This window comes from Carassius gibelio, chromosome B8 (genome assembly GCF_023724105.1).
Source record: "Carassius gibelio isolate Cgi1373 ecotype wild population from Czech Republic chromosome B8, carGib1.2-hapl.c, whole genome shotgun sequence".
NCBI classification, from domain to species: domain Eukaryota; kingdom Metazoa; phylum Chordata; class Actinopteri; order Cypriniformes; family Cyprinidae; genus Carassius; species Carassius gibelio.
In genome coordinates, this window is record NC_068403.1 from 5,482,442 (window position 1) to 5,496,444 (window position 14,003).

General features: G+C 37.7%; 1 protein-coding gene across 2 annotated transcripts in view; it reads left to right on the top strand.

Moving 5' to 3' along the window:
* Nucleotides 1–401: 401 nt before the first annotated feature.
* Nucleotides 402–14,003, top strand: part of LOC127963421 (plexin-B3) — a 67,497-nt gene continuing 53,895 nt past the window's right edge. For both annotated transcript variants that reach the window (XM_052563328.1, XM_052563330.1), the window contains exon 1: nt 402–661. The gene's annotated coding sequence lies outside the window, so the exon portion shown is untranslated. The remainder of the gene's footprint in view (nt 662–14,003) is intronic.

A 14,003-nucleotide genomic window follows, 5' to 3' on the forward strand; every position in this document is an offset into this window, starting at 1 on the left:
ACAACTAGATAGATGGATAGATAGATAGATAGATAGATAGATAGATAGATAGATAGATAGATAGATAGATAGACAACTAGATAGATAGATAGATAGATAGATAGATAGATAGATAGATAGATAGATAGATAGATAGATAGATAGACGGATGGATAGACAGACAACTAGATAGATAGATAGATAGATAGATAGATAGATAGATAGATAGATAGATAGATAGATAGATAGATAGATAGATAGATAGATAGATAGATAGGCATATGATTTAAGAGATGTTCAGTAAAGAGATGATGGATTGATATGTTTAATCCCATGAGTGAACTAGCAGACATGTGTCCATCTCTGACCGAAGGGTGTCGCTGTGGTTCTGTGTGAAGTGTTACCGCACCGCTCCCTGCCTCAGTTTCATTCCCGTGAGAAATGACTTTCAGCTCCAGTGTCTGTCTGTCTGTCATCCACGTGTTGCGCTGCGCGTCTCGTGTCCTGGCGGCTGATTCACCGGGAAGTTTCGGTGCTCCGGGAATAACAGCACAAACCAGAGCCCTGACAGGAGCCGCGAGCGGCCGGACTTCTCCATGTTTGACACACGCTAACCAACCGCAGATTGTGCTGAAGTGTTTCTGAGGCAGGTAGAGTGACTGAACGCTGTAAACTGCAGAAGGTAAGATGTATTTACGGTTGTGACGTCACAGCGATACATTCAGCGTTTGATGTGACATTAGTTGTTTTATGTTTGTTGCGTTTGTGCACAGTTGAGCGCTCACAACGAACCAGTTTAACACCGATACTAAAGAGAACACAGCACAAAACACTGCAGGTCATTTCGGATGAGAGCAGTTATTTCATCAAACATCTTACCTACCTTTGCGCAGAGGTGACTTTTGTTACTTTTCTATTAAAACTTGGAAACGAGAAACTACTTTAAACTAATGTAGGTAGTTTAAGGAGATTTACACACACCCACACACACACACACACACAAAGATAGATAGATAGATATTCAAATGTATTTTGAGTTGCTTATGTGAAATAGATTATTAAAATACTCACCTAAGAGTAAATATTCCTCAAGTACAGAGTGATTTAACATTTTCATCCATTTTTGAGTATAAAAAACTCAAAGATGACTGTCAAATGGAATTATGATAGAGGGTCAAAGGTCATCACATGTGGTGGTTTAGATGTTATAACACACCCTGAATGGTTAAATTTGCTGCCTGCTGTACTGGAAACCACATTAGATGGTTTAAAATGACCACAGGACTGGCTATGAACCGCATTACATGTTTAAAATGCAATGAAAAGTGATTTGCAATATGGACTTCTATTCGTGCATTTAATGTGCATGTTAGTTCATGTCTATGTTACATGTAAGGCCCTATTATTGCACATGTTGCATGCTTGATCGGCTGCCCTGTAAGGCTCCTGCATTAGGAATAGTTCGCATTCTTTCATGGCCGGTGGCTCCAAGTGTTTTTTCAAGCTCTGGCTCATTCGTTCATGATAAAATGGCATTTCTCGTGGAAGTAATTAAGCAGCATCAAAGCCAAAGAGATCTTGTTATTTCAAACCTCTGAATCAAGTTGAGCCAGACGTGAGCTTTGGCGTGTCAGCGTTTGACTCTCTCCACCTGTTGGTGCGTGTGCAGCAGATGTGCATTGCTGTAGTTAAAAAAGTTGAGTACCTTATAAGGAAAGAGTCATTTAGTTGAGAGAGAATGCAAAAATGGATCTGTCTGAGTAGGAGATGTGTGCATTTGTCACACTGATGTGGTCTGTTAGCTACCGTACGGAATAAAACACAGTTTTCTATATTAATGGGAAAATGTACCAGTGATGCTAATGATGCTGGAGGGTTGCCAGGTTGGTAAACTTCAAAATAAATAAATAAATAAATATTTCAATATTGCAACAAAAAAAATGTAATTCTTTGTGAAATGTACTAGCAGTTTCTAAGTTTACCAGCAATTTCTTGTTTCTTCACCAGATTCATATTGTTGTACTAAAACTGATGTACCCTGGTTTTAATTAAGTACCAGTACAATAACTAACATGTTAAAGAAACTAAAAAATACGTTTTGTTGACAAATCAACAGTTTACCATTTCCATCAATGATTTCAGCCTTCCAAAACCATTTCCAAAATGTCAGTGCTTCACTGTACAGTTCATTCAGATTGTCAGTGTTTGGGATTAACTGCTACGTTTATTCAGAAATGTCTCGAACTGTCCTTGTCACACTGCAGTTTACAAAAAGAAGAGGCTTTAATACTCTCTGTACGATCGTGCAACTGAAGTCAAGCCCGTTTTCTGTTTTTGTCTTGTCACATTTGACATGACAAAAGTTCAATTGAGGCATGATTTCATCTTTTATTTATACCGGAGTAAGAAGCAGACCATTTAAATCGCACGTAGACCACAAAACTGACCAATGACTGATTACAGATTACACTTAGCTCACATCTGCGATCTGTTAAATTCCAAAACCACATGTAAACCTGCAAGGTGCTAGACACAAATGACACTGCCATAAATAACCAAAATGTGTGTCAACGCAACAATTTAAATGACTTAAAAAAAGGACTGACTTTTTCTAACGCTACCATAGTTTTCTTTGAAGTAGTTGACTGATGTAAATACCATTGTAATCATTCAGTATGGTACTTATTAAAGTGCTATAACATTACCGCTTGAGTACTTCATATAAAAGAAGCAGGTCTAAAGGTTAATGCATACATTGTGAGTGGGATTGAAACTGTAATAAGTGCACTGTCACTTTAAATAAAAGCGTCTGCCGAATGACTTGGTTAGTTAGAAGTAGCCTGTAATCTGTGAGGTTTTAATAGTCTTCATCTCAAACAAAAGATATTAATGATAGTGTTTTGGTTCAGCAGGCTAAGATGATTTCAGCAGGCTTCGTGATGGCTGAGCAGATGTGCTGCTGTATCAAGCAGGGATGTCTTGAAGCATTTTGGCTCATTTTCACCAAAATCAACACCGTGGTCGGTCCTTCACACTCCACAAGCGTGCATGAACACGAGTAGAGTTCATCAATGCCAGAAACACTCGCTCTCACTCTCTTTTGCATTGCCTTCTTCAGCACATTATGCATCCACACATGACTGCCTATGAAAACTGTCAACAGCATAACAACAGAATAATTGCTATTTTGTTCCACTGAAATGATTCTCTTTTTGTCTTAATAGCTGCCTATCTTTTTCTTTCTTTCTTTCTTTCTTTCTTTCTTTCTTTCTTTCTTTCTTTCTTTCTTTTCTCTTTGCAAACATTCTGCTTATACTTCAGATAATCTCTCTCCTTCTGTTGTTTCTCTTTCATCTTCTCATTTCCGTGCTTCTTCTTGTGGTTCAGGGGATTTTCTGTTAAACTGATTAGTCTGTGATTCGTGTTAATAATCTCTAATCTACGCCCCTCTGCACCTCTCTTATGTGCTTACTGCTGCAATACTGAGTAATGAGGCCGGTGGGTCTCATGTGGACTATATACTAGTGGTCAACCAATATAGGTTTTTTAATGGCCGGCACTGAAGCCGATATCTACAGGGCAGGGTCAGCCGTGGCCATAATGCTGATCTCTACATAAGACAGTTTAGTAATGGCAAATGAAATCAATGCATATTCATCCAACCATTATTCACCGTGTACATAGTATCTGTAGTAATTTTTTAATTGTTAAAGGAGTCATGGGATGCGACATGCACTTTTACAAGCTGAATGAAATGTGTGTTGGCAGTGTGTGTACACAACCACTGTATAATGTAATCATTTCCCTTTTCTCAGATCCAGCCCATCTCAGATGTTCATTTCAGTTAAAGGTTTTAATTTCACATTAATGCATTTAGCAGATGCTTTTATCCAAAGCGGCTTACAAAACTTTTTAAACTTTGACCCCTCTATTGTGTTTCATTCTGTTGTGCTGTTGTTGAAAACTTTCAGTCAGGAGGCATGATTACATTTATTATTTTTTTATTAATTTGTCTAAATGAATGTGTAAAATTAATTTAATTAGAAATCACCCCGGTGTCTTTGACAAAAACCCAGTGGATTTTTTCAGTTGGCTTTTGGATTATTGCTGAAAATAAGATCTATGACCAAAGAAAGTTTATGATTCGCACATGTTTTGTTCAATCTGAAAATCTTAACCTTTATGAATTTTGGAAGCCTAAATACAGTTGCCCTAAGTACACATGTAATGTTAAGCTATAAGACACCACGGTCACATGACTTCAACATCGCCACCATTAAGCTTCCAAAAACTCTTAAAGGTCCCCTTCTTCTTGATCCCATGTTTTAAACTTTAGTTAGTGTGTAATGTTGTTGTTAGAGTATAAATAATATCTGTTAAATTCCAAAGCTCAAAGTTCAATGCCAAGCGAGATATTTTATTTAACAGAATTCACCTACAAAAAACGACCCGTTTGGACTACATCCCTCTAGTTCCAGCAGTAATGACGTCACTAAAACAGTTTTTTGACTAACCTCCGCCCCTATCAATACACAAACAGGGGGGTGTGGTCTTGTTGTGCTCCAACGGAGAAGAAGGAAGACCTGGGTTTGTTTTTGACGATATGACGTCCAAACGCTGTTATTTTCATCTCGGAGTCCAATCATCTTTGTTTGGGCTTCCCAGGGATGCTGTACTTAGTTGAGATTAATAGTTACAATTTATGTTTAACTCTGTTCCCGAAAATTATAATCCACATTTTGCTGAGGACAGCTTCCTCAATCTCAATCAGTTTAATGCCGGATTCTTGAAAGATGGAGCAGTTCCCTCTTTGTCTGGAGAAGGCATTGTTTATGGACCACAAGTAAGTGTATTTTATTATTCAAGTTGGTGCGTTTAACAGTTTCTGTAACTTACTACACAAATGGCAACGCTGTTTAGCTTTGTTAACTAGATGTTAGGGCTGTGCAAAAATGAATACGTTTCATGCGCATCTCGTTAGTAAAAAATGCTCCTGTGATTATAAGTACACCTCCAGCACATGCTCCTTGCCACTTGCTTCTCAAAACTAGTCCAATCGCGTTACCAGGAGGTCAGTCTGCTGTAGAACCACTGGCCCAATCAGAACTCGTTACGTATTTCTGAAGGAGGGACTTCATAGAACAAGGAAGTCATCAGCCCGTTTTTATGACAGTGAAAACAGCGGTATACAGATAGGTGAATTGTGTGAAAAATACTGTTTTTTTACACGCGAAACATTAACATGTTATATTCCACACTGTAAACACAATCAAAGCTTCAAAAAAACGCGAAAAATGGGACCTTTAAAATCATTCTAAAATGTAATTAGAAAGTCTAAGATGGGACCACATTTAATATCCCCAAGAAACTCAGAAAACAACTGCATCTTTCAAGACATATAAAATCACTAGCAGGAATTACTGATGCATTTTAAGCCATAGAATAAAATGGGAAATATCTTGAGCTTCTGTTAAAACATTATCTCAGACATCAGTCAAAAACCCACTTGCTTCTAGGAAGAACACAAAAATGTGGACTGAGTTATTGACTAAGTATCAGCTGGTTTTATAGCACATGTATTCTATTGATCAGTCTTTTGCTGCTATTAAAAGGCTTCCTGAGAGCATTTCAAGTCTGACATGTGTGGTTTAGTAACTCTGTGCTCTGTTTAAAAAAAAAAAAAACAACAACAACAAAAAATCATTTTTATCCATAAGCTGTTTGATAAACACATGGGAAATGTTACTCTGTGGAGTTTTTGATAAGATACAATCTATTTTCTTTTGTGCTCCATGCAGATTCTATCATAGTTCAGGCCCATATGGGTGTTACGTAAGTACTGAAATCCTTTTGTTTGCCCCATCCTGCATGGAGAAACCCCCATGTGTCTGTGCTGATGGATTAGACTGGTAGCTCTTGCCATTGTTCGTCCCTTTAATCAATCCAAGGAATTTACAGGGAAAGATTCCAAAACAATTCCCAAAACATTGTTATTCAACACAAAACTAGCTCTGGTATGGCCCTAACCAAATTTATTGATCTACACAGAAAGATACTCGAGTAAGAAAACACTGCACGCGAATATAATTGCGCTAATCACTGCAATGATTTACATACAAAATCGGTGATTATGAAGTGCTAAGTGAATTACACCCATTTGGAGTGATGTATTTGAACTACATGCAATTAAGCCGCTATTGTGTCCTTAGCCTCGGTTTTGCTTTCAGATTTGGCTTTGCTTTCCTTCAAAATGCCCGAACCTGGAGATTCTGAAGAGGTTACAAGTTTGACATTGACTGCCCTCAGCATTCAATTTGGATTATAATGGGATTTCCTTTCAGAAGGATGAGACGAACATATTCACACGCTCACTCACACCAGTGTACCTACCAACCCCCCGCTCGAACGCATACATACACACACATCGTATCGACACAAAGAAGACATCTGTTAGTGCATTGTTAATCAGTCATTTACCAACTCAGGGTTATCCCGAGGATCACAGGCGCAGAAATTGACTTTGTGAAATTAAATTAAGGAAGACCCATATGATAAGGGGTGTTTATCGACTATTACTTGAATTTCCGATGAGCTAAATGAGTCTTTAACTGCCATTGTTGTGGTTTTGTGTTGCTTTTATCATTAGGTTACTGTGTCTGTTTGGCGAGTACTCGACTACGCATTCATACAGGTATGCAAAATCCCATCGTAATGATTAAGGATGTAAATTAGGAAAGAAAGCAGGAATACAGGTCTGACCAGTCGAATGGTGTGTGTTTGTCAGTGTTTATGTTGGAAATGTGTATGTGTGTGTGCTAAGACAGGACGGGAATGACAGGCGGGGAAGGGGGATGGGGTCGCATGCATCAAACACAAGAGAAAACGCACGGCCGAGACTCAGCAAGCGGCCAAAGGCCAGGAGGAGGGAGGAGAGGGCAGATTTTGGCATGCTTGTGTTGTTACACCTGCTCCAGAACAAGATTAACTCACCCTCACTATTGAGTGTCTTATCCCTAGAAACACGCTAGCATATGTCTAAATGTGTGAGCCGTTTTGTTTGTTTTGTCTCTGTCCGTTTAGGGATTAGTGCTACTGGAAACTGTGTGTGTGTGTGCACCAATGTCACGTGTTTGAAACTTTCCAGGACACCCTCGCAAAAACAAAACGCTTCTCGCAGCCGCAAGACAGGAGTCTAAAATCCTTTTTGAATCTAGCAGGTTAAGCGTTGAAGGAGCTGCTTTTGATGTTATCATCTGCTGCAGCTTTGAGAATTGATTTGCTGAAAGATGCAAATTCTGGCATCGTCTGCTCACACCCGTGTTGCTCAAAAGATATTTTCTTTTCCATCGCATGAAGCAAAAAAGTAGTTTTGCATAATATAGGCCCATGTACTGTGCTTTTATATATTTATTGAAAACATATATATTTATGCTTTATAAATATGAAATTTAGTTTTTTTATGAAAATTTGTGTGCGTTTATATTATATATATATATAGAGAGAGAGAGAGAAAGAGAGAGAGAGGCAGGCTTTTAAAATTTAATTGAATAATTAAATTATATAGTTTTAATAGTTTAATATTTAATAGTTAAAATATGGTGAATAATAAAAAATATTTAACTTATATAAAAAATATATATTAAAATGTATAACAATATATACAAATGTATCATATATTTTATAATAAAACTATACATATATTAAATATAAAAATGTGTAGATATGTTTGAATTGTAGGTATAGATGCTTTTAAAGCTCTGAAGTGTCACTGATGATCATATTCAAACTTTGCAAGTTTACAAATATGAGTGAGAACCAGTAAATACATTTTTCCCCCCTCATTCTGTCTATGGCAGAGGTCGACACAAAGCGCCTTTGTCATTTTTCACTATGCCAAATCAAACCCCTTAAAACAATTATTATATGCACAATTCCCTTTTCAAATCATTGTTTGTCTAATATCCCCTCATTTTCTCAAAGTATTGCTCTGAGAGCAAAAAGCACCATAAGAGCGGCCCAAACTGCATCATTGCATTGAGCATGAGTGCAACCGCACAGCATGACCCGCTGAAAGTGCACACCGATCCACGCTGCACAGTCAAAACTCTTTAACTCAAAAATAATCTTCTCTGTGATGTCCAGAGAGTTTTGTAGATAATTGGTCATGGTTTACACAAGGGTAAACAGACTACGCCCTGCTTTTGTAGCGGTTAACTTCCAATGCTGCTGGTAATTAGGCCCAAAAGAAAGTAGTAGTAATTTTGGTGGGAAATGTGCAATGGTGCATGGTAAAGTGTGTTAAATTGAGAAGAGATTACTGCACTTTTGTTGCTAGCTGAATACATTATCAGATTAGCCAAAATGTTTAATAAACAAATATACAAGGGTTGGGGAAGGTATGCAATTTGCACATTTTTCATGTGGGCTCATATCTAAATAAAACATTCATCATTGCATCTGGAATCTGAGGGTGCAACATTTTTTTTTGTTGAGAAAATCGCCTTTGAAATTGTCCAAATGAAGTTCTTAGCAACACATATTACGTTTTTATATATTAACAGTAGGAAATTTACTAAATATCTTCATGGAACATGACCTTTACATTATATCCTAATGATTTTTGGCATAAAAGAAAATGTATTGTTGGCTATTGCTACAAATATCACCATGTGACTTGAGACTGGTTTTGTGCTCCAGGGTCACATATGGAGCAGCCTGGGCTTTCTCCAATGTAGAGTGACATGTTTTTTTTTTTTAATAAGAAGTCTTTTATGCACATCAAGGCTGCATTTATTTGATAAAAAAATAAAAAAATAAATAAATACAGCAAAAACTTCCCAGACAGCAAGCAGTTTCGGCCCACATCTGGCCCGCATGGATTTCACACGAGCCAGATGTGGGCCGAAAACCGCTTGCTGTCTGGGTTGAATACTGTTAAGTGTTATTACCATTTAAAAGAAGTGTTTTCTATTTAAATTTTTAGTAAAATGCTACTTATTCCTGTGAACAAAGCTGAATTTTCAGCACCATTACTCCAACCTTCAGAGTCGCATGATCCTTCAAAAATCATTCTAATAATGCTGATTTGCTGCTCAAGAAACATTTCTTATTATAATTATCAATGTTAAAAACATACATTATGCCAGTATTTTGGTAGAAACTTAAAAACTTTTATTTTCAGGATTCTTTGATGAATATAACATTCATAAGAACAGCATTTATTTGAAATGGAAATCTTTTTGTAATATTTTCTTGACCGTCACTTTTGATCAATTTAATGCATCCTTGCTGAATAAATTTATTCCTTTCTTTCAAAATGGTAGTGTAAGTAATTTTTTTGCGTTTCAGGTTACATGAGGGTGAACAGACGATAACACCCTGTCTATCCCCTTAAATCTGTTTCTTTACAAAACACATTCATCTGATGGGAATTCGACAACAAACAATACCCCTCTGAACAAGTCGGTACTCGACGGCTCATGAATTTCAGATGAAGATCCTCTGAAACATATTTACAGACCCCTCTCTGATAACACTGCGTCGGGTCATTGTGGTGGCTCCTTGTTTTGTGATGTCATAATGGGTCATTTGGTGTTTTCACGGATCAACTGTGGCGTGTATTAGTGCAGATCAAATTGTGCTGTGTGTGTGTCGGTGTGTTTGAGGTGTGGCAGTGTGGTGGGAGTGTCAAAGGGACACCCGGATTTTCTCCCTGAGAGATTAAGGCAGAGGCCAGGCCTCCTCGCTGGGTGCAGACAGATTAGGAAGCTCCCGGCTCAGACACGGGTCGCATCAAGTGTGGTGACAGAGTGTGTACTTGTGTGTGTGTGTGTGTGTGTGTGTGTGTGTGTGTGTTTGCGTGAAGGGCTCTTGATCATGCCAACCGCTGTGTTACTTTCCCAATGGCCTGTCATCACGCACCCAGCACAATCACAGAACTTCTGTCGAGGATGTGCTGATGGTGCCATTAAAAATGCATGACTTTTTTTGATATCCCGTGCATTTTCCCAACAGGGTTTCCGGGAGGGCACCTCTTCCTTTCCAAACAATAGTAAAATCTCCATATAAGCTGTAATTAATTTTTTTGTTCTAGAATCAGGAATCATGATTTCTTTGAAGCCCAGCAGCTATGCTATTCTTCTTTTTTTATTATTATGTAAAAAGAATACAGATTCTTTTTAATAATTTTTTTATGAATAATTTTTTAATTTTTATAAGGTTTACAGCATGGAGGAAACAAAAAAATAATAAAATGAATAAATAAATTGTGAACAACAGGAGATAATGATCAAATAATTAAAATAATTTTAATTGACAATGAATAATCAATAAATAAATAATCAATAATTATATACTGAAATTAAGCTTATAATTTAGGATTTATTTATATTTATATGATTTGTTTAATTGAAGAACAATTTAAAAATAACAAAAATAAAAATAGATAAGTAAATATATACATTGTAAATTTATATAAAAATTTTGAACAAAAGGGAGGTACAGTAATGATTAAACAAATACATAGATAAATATAAATGAATGATCAATTAATACATTCTTTAAAAAATTATTTATGATTTATTTCTAATTTCTAATTAGGGATTCAATGTCAGTGAAAGGAAAGGAAAAAACATATTTTTTAACAAAAAGGAGTAAAACATTTGTAAACAAATTTTTTACATTTTGTAGGAAAATGACTTGCTGATCACCATTAATCATACGAAAACTATATTTTAGACAACATTCATATATGATGAATACCAGTTTGTCTTTATTTGAGTAGGGCACTAGTTTTATTAGGGTTCTATTCATAACAAACAGCTTTGTGTTTTTGTTTTTATGCTTAATGCATAAGAAAAAGTGGCATTGACCCATGGCTGCTTTGTCCTAAATCCCTCATGCATCTGAGGATGGCAGATACCACACCATTTGAGGATTTAGTCAGAAATAATCTAGCACGCATTTAAGCGAAAACGAGGTACTTATCCCCCCTGATGGGCTTCTGGTTCGTCGCTGTTTCCCGACTGTCGCCAAAATAGCTGCGATGTGGTTACAGTAGAAGTCGGTGGAGGCGTTCGGCTGCTGCTTCTCTTTCTCTCCGTCTCTCTGTGTGCTTTTGAAATATGGCAGCGCTCTTCACATGAAAAGAGCTCTTCAAACTTAAACCGCTTTAAAAGCTCTTCAGTCCTGCTGTAACATCACGTTACCGACTGCGGCTCTTTATTTACTCTCATTGACTCACCAGAGGCACACAGACACATTTTTCTCCATTTGGGAAGTGCGCTAACTGAGTTTCTTGGTTTTGCGATGGGGGGCTTTTGCTCCCTTCAGGTCCTCCTGAGGAGTTTCTACATGGGAGTAATTATGACATGATGGGTGTTCGAGTGGTTTTAGTTGGAACAAGATGAATGTGTTGGGGGAGTTCATATTTCATCCAAAGGCAGGATGCTTTTTTGGCATAAATCGAAGAGCACAGGTGTTTTAGGAGTTAAAATTAGGTTTTATATATTTTTTATGATGCCCCAAAGAATCATGGGAGAAGTAGTTTGGTCGCACATGTCATAAACTGGTTAAAACAACAGCCTGTAATAGTATATTCCCATTAGAGATTTACATGGATAAAAACAACAGCAGAAACAAACAGTAAATAAGCGAATACATACATAAACAATCAGTTAAAGCACTAGGTTACCTAAAAATGTCAATTTGCTGAAAAATTCAGTTGGGGTATTGCAGCTCCGAGACTTGAACCCACAACCTTAGGGTTTGGAGTCAAACTCTAGCCATTTGGCCACAACTTCCCCAAGAAACAAGATGTGAAAATGCTGCCAAAAGCTGCATGTTTGTGAGAAACATATCCATTGAGACATTTTTAACTTCAGACTGTTGCTTCTGGCTAAAATCGGAGTCCTCTTTCCACAATATTGCTTTCTCCGTTTAAGAACACAACTTGTTTGAGTCAGAACATCAATCATCATTTACAAACAGCAGCAGTTCTAAGCAAATATTTTGGTGGATGTTGATGTGAGAGCGCAACAGGGGATGGGCTTTTTTATTGGCGGCATTATTATGGACTGGTATTTTGGCCATAAGCAGCTATTTAAAGTAAATGGAATGGAGTGTTTGGATTATTGTGATGTTTTTAATCCACTGTTTGGACTCTCATTCTGACGGCACCCATTCACTGCAGAGGATCCATTGGTGAGCAGGAGATGTTTTACTAAATTTCTCCAGATGATTCAACCATGGTTTAATGTCATCCTATAAGCAGTCTTCATAAACCTCACACATCTCCTCTTTCGGTTTCAGATGAGATTTCAGCAGTATCTCAACCTGTGCGCAGACTTTCCAAGATGAAAAAATGATCTCAATATAGACGCAAACATTTCACACCAAATAGCTGCCATTCACATTCTTTTTATAGCTCTATAGTCTTATATATGTCATACAACATGACTATATTTAACTCCCCAAAGTGATGTAATGAGAAACATCTGAGATCAAATTCATATTCGAAGTCAACAGACCCCATTTTCCACTGATATCAGCTAGGCTGAGTGGCTTACAGGTTAATGTTAATAAATAGCCATATAGAGGTTTATAAATGGTTTAAGCTACTGTCGGTCTCCTCAAAAGTAGGTACACAAGGTGTTCCAGGATGGGACAGCACGTTTAGGTGACCCATCTGGCTCCATTCTATTATATAATGCCCACTTTTCAATATCCAATCAATTCCTGATGGACAGAATCATAAAAATGTCCCTTTTATGAAATTCTGTTTCATATTGACTTTAATTAAGAAGTCACCTGAAGTCTCTTCAGTTTCAAAAGGTCGTCTCGGTGCAATTAAAAAGCCCTTTGGGTGGTGATCCAATCTGATCGGGACACTTGAGATTTCATAGTTGTATGAACACACAGCATTCTGTGTTCTGTCTGTTTCTCTTTCTTCCCACCCCATGTTATTATCTGATGGTAAGGCAGGATTTTCCCACTCTGAATGTTTAACAAAGCTCCGTCTTCCATGACGGCACGGCAGTCTAATCCCAGATCTGTTTTTATCACACAGAAATGCACTTGAATCCACACGCCCATAATCTCTGTCTCTCCCACACTGGTTTAGCCGCCATTTATGGACACTGACTCTGGCGGATAGATTTTGCAGCTGTTTTGAAGAGTTTTTATTTGTTTGGGTTACAGCGGTCACAATGAAACCACTGTGTAAAACGGGAAAGGTCAGCGGCTGTGTGTGTGTGTGTGTGTGTGTGTGTGTGTGCGCCATCCAGAACTCTGTCCTTCATCCTGCTGTCTCTCTCTCTCTCTCCCTCTCTCTCTGTATGTCTGTCTTTTGTTTGTATCCCGGTCTCTTTCTCTCTGGGTCTCTGACTAGTTTTCCTGCAATTGTCTGTTCTTGTTTTCCCTTCGTTCTGTCTGTGTCTCACTCACTCACTCATTCTCTCTCTCTCCATCCTGCTTTCGAGCATGTGGTTAGGGCTGTTTGTCTTTGAGGTGCGAAATGCAATTTGGCTTGTTAGCTTCAAAACGAGGGTCAAGAGGGCACATGGTTGCAAAACCAATTTGCCTTTTGCATTCTGTCTATTAAGTTCAAGTGAACCCCTTTAACAACTCACTCAACCGTTCTATTGTAAAGCCTAGTGAGCTGCCCTGCTGTCTGCCGCCCACGTGGGAGCATCCTAACACGAATGGAATGTCATAAGTGACTGCTTTGGCTCGGAAAGGCTGAGTTGCCAACTTCCTTTTTTGGGAAGCGCAATTGAATTACACTTTAAAGGCAGTGTAGTTGATTTGGTTCAAAAACATTTTTGTTATGCTTGTTGAAAGTCTCTTGAAATATATACATTTATTTTTATATCATTTTATATATTATATTCAATTTCTAGTTCTTGTTATTATTCTAACAGCAACCAAAATGCAGTGCAGTGCAAGCAGTGTAAAAGCGTTTTGTACTTGCTGGGTCACTAGGTTTTGGAACAGAACTACCATGGTGTGTAGACAAGAGTCATTTA